The sequence below is a fragment of the Mirounga leonina genome, unplaced genomic scaffold, assembly GCF_011800145.1.
Source record: "Mirounga leonina isolate KUSES-001 unplaced genomic scaffold, KU_Mleo_1.0 Mir_222414, whole genome shotgun sequence".
NCBI classification, from domain to species: Eukaryota; Metazoa; Chordata; class Mammalia; order Carnivora; family Phocidae; genus Mirounga; species Mirounga leonina.
Window position 1 is genome coordinate 2,136 of NW_023270580.1, and position 10,307 is coordinate 12,442.

The window sequence follows — 10,307 nt, forward strand, 5'->3', positions numbered from 1 at the left end:
GGACAATTTGAATTGCTTCCACATTTTAGCTGTTGTGAGTAAAAATGCTGCTATGAACACAAGTGTACAGATATCTCTTTGAGACTGCTTTCAGTTCTTTTGGGTATGTATATACCTACCCCTGGAATTGCTGGGTGATGTAGTAATTTCACTTTTAAATTTTGAGGAATTGCTGTACTGTTTTCCATAGCGACTATACCATTTTACTTTTCCACCAACATTGCACAACATTTGTAATTTCTCCACATCTTCACCAACGCTTGATATTTTTTTGTATCTTTGATAGCCATGCTGATGGGTGTGAGGTGCTGTTTCATTGTAATTTACATTTCCCTAGTAATCTGTGATGTTGAGCAGCTTTTCATGTGCTAATGGACAAATGTATCTTCTTAGGAAAATGTCTATTTAAGTCCTTTGCCCACTTTTTAATTGACTTGTGGGTTTTGTTTTGTTGTTTTTTTTTTTTATTTTAGGACTTAACATGTTTTGTATTTGGTGTTTTTTATTTCTAATATGGAATTTTAAAGTCATTAGTGATAAAGTTATTTGTAAATAGAGGGTTTTTTCTTGAATTTAGATTATTCTCTCCCAAGAATACTGTTAGTTTTCTCAAATGAGACATGGTTAATTAAGTGCTTGGTTAAGCTAAGCTGTTGGTTTGTGTGTATGCCTGTGATGAACTCAGTGTAGTTTACTGAAAGACATGTAAAAGAGTAATGACTTAATAAAAGTGGATATATAAAATGTGATGTTTGTGATGTTTACATAACTTACACCTTTTTTTTTAGGCAAGTTGGACAAATGCAAGTAAAAAACAACACAAAAAGCTCCTAGAGCTGATTCGTCGTCTTGCAGAAGATGATAAAGATGGAGTGATGGCACACAAAGTTTTGAACCTGCTTTGGAATCTGGCCCGTAGTGATGATGTGCCTGTAGACATCATGGACTGAGCTCTCAGTGCCCACATAAAAATACTAGATTACAGTTGTTCCCAGGTGTGGGAGTGCTTCTTTACTCATTTTTTCCCTTCACCATTAGGATGACTCAGTTAGAGGATAATTCCCTTACTTTTTGTTTTTAAAGTTATCTTGAAAAATTGGCTTACGACTTACTAGTGGTTGTTAGCTGCCCTGCTACTTAGTTTGTTAGAGCATTTGAGCACACATTTTAATTTTCCTCTAATTAAAATGTGCAGTATTTTCAGTCATATTTTACTATTTAGAGTATGATTTCCACCTTGATGTTTTAATATCCTAGACATCTGCTGTAATAATATTTTAGAAAATGTTTGGAATTTAAGAAATAACTTGTGTTACTAATTTGTATAACCCATATCTGTGCAATGGAATATAAATATCACAAAGTTGTTTGACTAAAAAAAGAAGAAAGAAAGAAACAAAAATTGGCTTATGTTTGGTTTTTCAGATTTTTTTAATATTATTTGCTAAGCACTTTTACTTCTTTACCAAAAAAAAGATTTGCATAGGTAAAACAAGTTTTTTATAGTAGTATTATAGAGTTCAGTATATGAAGGTAAAGTAGAATCATAAAGTATTAAAGCTGAGAATGGCTTTGGACGGAAGGGTACCTAGACTCTTTTGCTCAGGAGAGGTTAATAAAGCTAGTAAAATTTCCTGAATAAAGCTTTCTTTACAAGTAAATCACTGTTTTTTCCCTATAGTTAACTGCTATTTATGTTTACTGCTTTCAAGGATGTACTTTTATACAGTACCTTATATTCTCGATATTCTTATACTCTCTGGATTTTTCTAAGTGCTTTGCCATATTTCTAATAGGTTGGTTAAAGAATTAAAAAAAAAAAAAAAAGGGCCCCTGGGTGGCTCAGTCGGTTAAGCATCTGCTTTTGGCTCAGGTCATGATCCCAGGGTCCTGGGATTGAGCCCTGCATCGGGCTCCCTGCTCGGCGGGGAGCCTGCTTCTCCCTCTCCCCCTCCCCCTGCTTGTGTTCTCTCTCTCACTGTGTCTGTCTCTGTGAAATAAATAAATAAAATCTTAAAAAAAAAAAAAAAAGACTGGGCAGGGTTGTTCTTAGTTATCTCAGGGCTTCACTTTTAGTTGGACTTGAATTTAATCAGGTCTAGCAAGTTCAAGATGATATTATCATGTATTTGAAGGCAAGTGTTTGCAAAGTCTCAAGTCTTTACTGCACTGATTGCCTTAATCAAAAAAACTACTGTCAGGGCGCCTGGGTGGCTCAGTCGGTTAAGCATCTGCCTTTGGCTCAGGTCAGGATCCTAGGGTCCTGGGATCAAGCCCCACGGTAGGCTCCCTGCTCAGCAGGGATCCTGCTTCTCCCTCAGTCTCTGCCTCTGCTCCTCCCTCCGCTTATGCACTCTCTCTCTCAAATAAATAAAATCTTTTTTTTTTAAGATTTTATTTATTTATTTGACAGAGATACACAGCGAGAGAGGGAACCCACAAGCAGGGGGAGTGGAAGAGGGAGTAGCAGGCTTCCCGCAGAGCAGGGAGCCCAATATGGGGCTCGATCCCAGGACCCTGGAATCATGACCTGAGCCAAAGGCAGACGCTTAATGACTGAACCACCCAGGTGCCCAATACCTAAAATCTTAAAAGAAAGAGAGAAAGAAAGATAGATAGAAAAGTACTGTCATATATATACATACAGAGAGCTGGGTGAATAAATTCAGAGAACATTCTTTACCTGGAATTTATAAGATTGAAGATGTCATTCATAGTCTCTGGAAGAGTTAATTGCAACTGTCCATATAAAACTGACTTCTTTTGAATTCTGACGAAGAGATAAATTAAAATTTATCCTAATTACTGTCTTTTACAAGTAGATTAGAAACATGGAAATTTTGAAAATCAGAGTGCCAGGGGTGCCTGGGTGGCTTAGTGAGTTCAGTGCCCAACTTTTGGTTTCAGCTCAGGTCATGATCTCAGGGTCGTGAGATGAAGCACTGTGTCAGGCTCTGTGTTCAGCAGCAGTCTGCTTCGAATTCTCTGTCTGTCCCTTTGCCCCTCCCCCACTCACCCTCTCTCTAAATAAATAAAATCTTAATAAATTTATTGGAACAATACCTTAGATTTGTTGATGCTATAGGAGTTTCAGGTTTATCAAAGGGAAAAAAAGACAGTCCAGTTATTTGATTGGATGACAGTATTTGATTTGTCATTGATTGCTTCATTGTATTTGACTTGCCATTAAAGCATCTCAAATGGTTATGAAGACCTTGAGTTTAAACTGTATTTTATTAAATAGAGAAGTGTTATAGAGGCTCACTTATTATAAAAGCTCAAGTGTTACTTCCTCCTTTATTTAGTTGTTCATATCATTGCCTGGCACAATGTCTTAAGTTACCACATTAATAGAAAACTGGATTTCATGGGCTTTAGTAAAACGAGTTTTCCCCTTTTCAACTTCAGCCTTCATTTGGTGTAGTTATTTAAAACAAATGAATATCTTATTCTCTTGCCCTACCCACCCAAAGCACTTTTTTAACAAGTCATGACATATTTAATATTCATGGATAAATATTTTTAAATCCTTGAAAATGTTCATAGAGTTCAGCCCTGTACTTGCACATCAAGAAATTTTTTCCTAGGGAATGATATGAAAAAGCATGATATTTACAGGCTAGACCATTTTTTTTTTAGGATTTAATTTATTTATTTTAGGGGCACGTGGGTGGCTCAGTCGTTAAACGTCTGCCTTCACTTCAAATCATGATCCTGGGATCGAGCCCCTCATCGGGCTCCCTGCTCAGCAGGAAGCCTGCTTCTCCTCCCACTCCCCCTGCTTGTGTTCCCTCTCTCGCTGTCTCTCTCTCTCTCTCTGTCAAATAAATAAATAAATAAAAATCTTTAAAAATATCTATTATTTATTTATTTATTTTAGAGGGGGAGAGAGCGAGCACAGGCATGTGCACAAGCTGGGGGTGGGAAGAGGGAGAGAGTCCCAAGCAGACTTCAGCACTGAGTACTGAACTGACACGCGGCTCAATTTCTCCACCCTGAGATCATGACCTGATCCAAAAGCAAGCACTGAATGCTTAACCCCCAGCTAGGTAACCCAGGGGCTCCCTGGACTAGACTATTCTTCTTTGCTTAAAGAATGAAAAGTGAAAATCACTTAAATTCATGAATACCCTCTACAGTATATTTTGTAGTCTTTAAAGTGTTGGTGGATGCATGTCCATGGTATTCAATGGAAATACTTAAAATAAGAACTGTGTTTTATTTCTAAAAGAGATGTGCATGTGCTTGCGAAAATGTACTTTAAGTGAGACAATAAAGATAGAAAAAGAGACAATAAAGAGACAAAAAACAATTGATTTTTCTTCCATTGCATCATTCCAATTAAATTTTTTTTTTTAATTTTTATTTATTTATTTGACAGAGAGAGACACAGCGAAAGAGGGAACACAAGCAGGGGGAGAGGGAGAGGGAGAAGCGGACTCCCAGCTGAGCAGGGAGCCCGATGCGGGGCTTGATCCCAGGACCCTGGGATCATGACCTGAGCCGAAGGCAGACGCTTAACGACTGAGCCACCCAGGTGCCCCTCCAATTAAAAATTTGTTAGTACTCATGTGAATTTCTGATTCCTAGTAATCTTAGATAAAAAGAAAAGCAAAGGGGCGCCTGAGTGGCTCAGTCGTTAAGCGTCTGCCTTCGGCTCAGGGCATGTTCCCGAGGTCCTGGGATCAAGCCCCACATCGGGCTCCCTGCTCGGCGGGAAGCCTGCTTTTCCCTCTCCCACTCCCCCTGCTTGTGTTCCTTCTCTTACTGTGTCTCTCTCTGTCAAATAAATAAAATCTTTAAAAAGAAAAGCAAATACACATTTCAGAATATTAGAAATATATTCCTACAACATTCTTGAACATTCTTAGTTTGCCTTTAGGGTGAGTACTTGTATCTCTTTTGTAGAACATTCTTGTAAGTTGGGTTTTTTAAAGTTTTGTTGTAATAAAAGATGTATATATTTTTAAATATCTAATATAAAATTTATATAAATATAATTAGTGTATAATTTTTCACCTGTAGTGTTCTCATACTGTTGTTTTCTGTATAAAATAAAAATTTTTAGGTTCCCTGCTCCTATTAGAAAAATATGCTAACATCATTCTCATATGGTAACAGTTCGGATTGTATGTTTTTGCTAAATTTTATAGTATGGAAACCTTATAAAACAATGAATAAAAATGAAATCTGCACATATGAGCATATATTTTAAAATCAGATTTCTTGTTAATATGCCTAAACTTGGGATTTATATCTTGGTGCATATATATCTAAATCTGGAATACTGAATTTTTATAGTAGTACTTTACATTTTGGAGCTTTGGTGATCATTTCAAAATAAGAACATACTTATTCCTAATTTTTGTGATCCTTATCTTAAAAGCTTTGAAGATGTTGAATACTGGTCCATATAACCATTAACCTTTTGTATGTGTATTTAAGGATCGAGACACACAGAAGATCCAGTGGATAGATCGCTTTATAAAAGAACTTCGTACAAATGACAAGTGGGTGATTCCTGCACTGAAACAAATAAGAGAAATTTGTAGTTTGTTTGGTGAAGCACCTCAGAATTTGAGGTAAGGCTTTTAATATAGAAAATGTTCTAATTTTTATGTATATATTATGTTGAAAACAGCATACCAATAAAATCAAATGTTAAACTAGCAATTTAGCATCTGAATCAAGATACTGCCTTGAGCTCTTTGTTCAGAATTGTCTTTGACTTCTAGCAGATACACCAAACATTATGGCATGGGTGGTTTTACCCTTCTTATGGGTTTCAAGATAAGAATAAGTGATTTAATTTATGAAAATAAGATTTTATTTAAAGATAATTTTTACTATATTATTTTATTTAGATTTTTTTGAAGATTTTATTTATTCATTTGAGACACAGAGATACAGAGAGAGAGCATGAGCAAGGGGAGCGAGCAGCAGAGGGAGAGGGAGAAGCAGGCTCCCCACTGAGCCAGGAGCCAGATGCGGGGCTCAATCCCAGGACCCTGGGATCATGACCAGAGCCTAAGGCAGATGCTTAACAATCCTCTGAGCCACCAGGCACCCCTATTCAGATTTTTCTTAAAGATGTAATTTTATGTTTGGTCTTGATGCCAGATTGTGGTTATGGTTATGGGAATAGTTTACCTTTTACTTTCTTGTAATCAGTTTGGAACTAATGACATGTAAAGAAAAAATAACATGGAAAAATCTTAGGAATAGTGCAACAGGGTGTAAGTGCAGTTAGGCTTCCTGATAGTGAACCCTAGTTTCTCTAACTAGCAGTAATCATAGAAAGAGTCTGTAACCATTTAGAATCTGTTTTCTTGTAAGACAATTACGTGATTGCCAAGATTTTTTTTTTTTACAGCTCTGGGTGGATATAAAAGTGTGTGTTAACAGGATTCCTGTTCAAACTGAATTACATAATGCCTTTTTTTTTTCTTTTTTTAAGAGAGTGAACGAGCAGGCAGGGTGGGGAGTGGGTCTAGTGCGGGTAGAGGGAAAGAGACAATCTTGAGCAGGCTCCCCACCCCAAGGAGAGCTTGACACAGGGCTCGGTCTCATGACCCTGAGATTATGACCTGAGCTGAAATCAAGAGTTAGTTGCTTACCCAACTGAGCTGCCCAGAAGGCCCTACAGAATCCCACTTTTATGCTTTAATTTTTCAGGTTGGATTTTGATTATTTTCCAATCCTGGAAAAATAACATGAAATTAGGAAACTTCGTGGACATAAATACTGGAGGAAATCGTGAAATAATCTATGGATAATATTTTTTTTTATACAGGACATATTTTGATTGTGGTTGATTCACCATACATGTTTTTTTCCAAACATACCCATTTTTTGGTTGCTTATTTATTCATGCAGTATTACATAGTCTTCAAAGGCAGGTGATTTAATCACCAGTGGATTAATAATGAAGTGAGCATTGATTGGTTTCATTGAAAATGGCAAAATAGAAGGGGAACTGGGTCTCTTTGTGGTTATACTCAGGGGCAAAATTGGTTGCACATTCAGTGTTAACGGAATGAACTTTTAAGGGCTAATACACTTGCTCATGCAAATTTGTCCCTGTGCTTTGTTACTTACGTAAGATTAATGTCATATCTGAAGTTGGAGAATACTGATTGGTGATTTCATATAAGATGAGAATGTTAGAATAAATATTTATGTTTTGAGACCTTGATTATTCTCTTTAAACTGCTTGATATTTTGCTATTAAAAGGAGGATATTGGCCCAGTTTTTATTATGAATGTAAAACACTTTAAACATCTGAATTAGCAGTCGGGACAGTCTTTGTAAATTCTTAGTTACAACAGTGTTCATTGCCTAATCATACTGTTAAGTTCTTCTCGTTTTAGTCAAACTCAGCGAAGTCCCCATGTATTTTATCGTCATGATTTAATCAACCAGCTTCAGCACAATCATGCCTTAGTTACTTTGGTAGCAGAAAGCCTTGCAACTTACATGAATATTGTTCGACTGTATGCTAGAGGTATGTATTTATAACTAAAATCAGCTATTGGGGATCAAGTATAGGCTTCCCTTCCCTGGTTTTTGATTTGTCCTCAGTGTTAATTACCTCAGAAATGAAAATATATAAGTTTATCCTAGATCAGAAAATGGAAGTGAAATACTCTTCTACATCTACTCGGCCTTTCAAAACTTATACCAACTAAACTTCAGGTCAGTTTTTCAAGGCCTGTTACTAAGTGCTTATCTTTCGACATCTGGGAGCTCTGTCTGCTCTTACCACATTGGTTGATATTCTCTTGGGTATTTACCTAACTTACTTTAAATTTTTGCATTCTTCTTGCCACACTGCTTTTCAAGAAAACTTGATTAAGAATTCCTTTGTTAATTTTGACCAATTTTGTTTTGAAATAATACATTACAGTTGTTTTTAATAACCCTGAATTAACATTTTCCATTGTTCAAAAAAATTATTAGAAATTTACAGGATGAATGACATGTTCTTATTGGTTCTCAGAATGTGAAACTGTTTAAATATGTTAAGAGAAACTTTGCTCTGGTTTACAACAGAAACCGTTTTAATATTTGCCATATGAGTACTCTCTTCTTGATGCTTTAAGGATCAATTCCAATGTTATTTGTCCTTATCAAAAGTTTTATTAGAATCTATGTGTGCTTGAACACAAAAAGTATTCTTTTTTTTTTTTTTTTTTAAGATGTGATTTATTCATTTGAGAGAGAGAGAATGAAAGAGCACATGGCTGGGGGGGGGGTGTCAGAGGGAGAAGCAGGCTCCCCGCTGAGTAGGGAGCCCGATGCGGGACTCGATCCCGGGACTCCAGGATCATGACCTGAGCCGAGGCAGGTTAACCAACTGAGCCACCCAGGCGCTCCAAAGTATTCTTTATACATCTATGCCTCCTCTGTATTACAACAAATTCATAGACAAACACAAAACCCAGCTGACTTATAGGCCCAGTTTTGTATATTTGAGTATGGAGAAGAAAATTTTTCCGTTTTCCAATTGAAAACCGGATTGAGCATAATGTGGAACTGAAAATACTACTCTGTTGATGTGCTATGTCAGGATGTGTAGAATTGAGTTATATATTTAAAATGGGGATATTTTTAATACTCATTGTTTGACTAGAATAATAGTCTCTGTACTTGTGCTTGTGCTGTGCCTTAGATGGTTGAGGTGTGTGTGGTTGGCTGGTTTGATCCCCACATTGTTACTGATTTATACTTAGCTTTATAAAAGTTATAGAAACAAAATGGAAAAGTTAAGCAACTTTTTAGGTACACCTAATGATTGCATTGGCTTCCTGTTCCTTTTATATTTTACCCACTGTGTCCATTCTAGTCCTGGGGCTAGAATAGCAGTCTAAGCATCAGATGTTATAATTGGCCTCATTTTAGGTTCCCGTGTTCCTTCTTAGCAAAATGGTAGGATAGGGAAGGTACTATAGGCATGAAACTTTGTGATTTTTCTCTAGCAAGAGCAGCCAAAATCAGTGAGAATAAGCTAGAAGTTTGAATGTAGTTCTCTTGAGATTTTTAGGATGTTAAATTTTATTCCTGGTAGAGAACCCTCCTAATGCCAATTAAGACCTTTCCCAAAAGGAATCACCTACATATTAAGCTTCAGTGGTAAGTTTAATTTACTTCCATCTTTATGTGATTTTGTGTTATTTTAATGACATCATCAGTAAAAACCAAATTGCCAAGGCAGTCAGTAAGATGGGGCACCTGTGCATTTCTCCCTCACTAGGATCCTATTCCATTTAGTCAAATTGTATCAATGTTCTTGGCATAGCTCACTTTCAGGACCTCGAGATTGTCAGCATTTTTTTTTTTTTTTTTTTGAAGATTGTATTTATTTGAGAGGGAGAGAGCATGAGTGGGGGAGGGGCAAAGGAAGAGGGAGAAACAGATACCCCTCTAAGCCCAACTCGGGGCTGGATCCCAGCTGGGATCATGACCTGAGCCTAAGGCAGATGCTTAACTGACTCAGTGACCCAGGCTCCCCAAGAATGTCAGCATTCTTCATAATCTTCTCTATATTGCTTTTTGGAAGGTTAGAAATAAGAGTGCAGGCTTTAAATTTAGACAGTTTAAACTTAATCTATATAACTTCTAAGTTAATTAAGCCTCTGTAGTTAAAATTTACCAAACTGGTAAAGTGAAGATAACAAGAGTATGTATTTCCTAAAGGAGTTGCTAAAATGTAGTTTAGATGCTTTTTTTCTTAGAGACAGAGAAAGCATGCACAGAGGGAAGGGGCAGAGGGAGAGGCATAAGCGGACTCCCTGATGAGCAAGGAGCCCAACGCAGGGCTCCATCCCAGGATCAGGAGGAGATCATGACCTGAGCCAAAGGCAGATAGATGCTTAACCGACTGAGCCACCCAGGCTCCCTAAAATGGGGCTTGCTCCTAAAACTTCTAACATTAAATTACTTCTGACCTAGAGCTCAAGAACAACACAAACTGTGGTGATTACATTTATATAAGAAGCAGGTTTCTTGTTCTCCTGAAATGACAACATATGCTATCAGACGATACAAGATTCCCCCAGTTCACTGATACTTGTTCAGTGTCATTTCATTGGTGTTATACATTTGCCAGCACTGCATTGTGTTTCTAGAATGCATCTTTGGTTTTGGAAGAGGTTAGTGCCCCAGTGGTATGGCCAGCTGATTGCACTTCTACTTTTAGTAACTTACTAAAATCCTTTCCAACTTTTATATGTGGAAATAAAAATGAGCTCTGATGACTCCTTCTTAGTGAGCTTCATATGCCTCAGTATTTCCTCAATCACATTTT

The 10,307-nt window shown here is 37.0% G+C and overlaps 1 long non-coding RNA gene across 3 annotated transcripts; it reads left to right on the top strand.

Annotated features, from left to right (window-relative positions):
- The first annotated feature begins 607 nt into the window (after positions 1-607).
- LOC118026201 lies at positions 608-8,162 on the top strand. Of its 3 annotated transcripts, XR_004683495.1 has the most exons (4): positions 608-995; positions 5,446-5,582; positions 7,372-7,505; positions 7,625-8,162. It is a non-coding gene; the product is annotated as an uncharacterized LOC118026201 (long non-coding RNA). The 3 variants fall into 3 exon arrangements; XR_004683496.1 differs by having other exon boundaries at positions 611-995; positions 7,357-8,162; XR_004683494.1 differs by having other exon boundaries at positions 614-995; positions 7,372-8,162.
- The last annotated feature ends 2,145 nt before the right edge of the window (positions 8,163-10,307 follow it).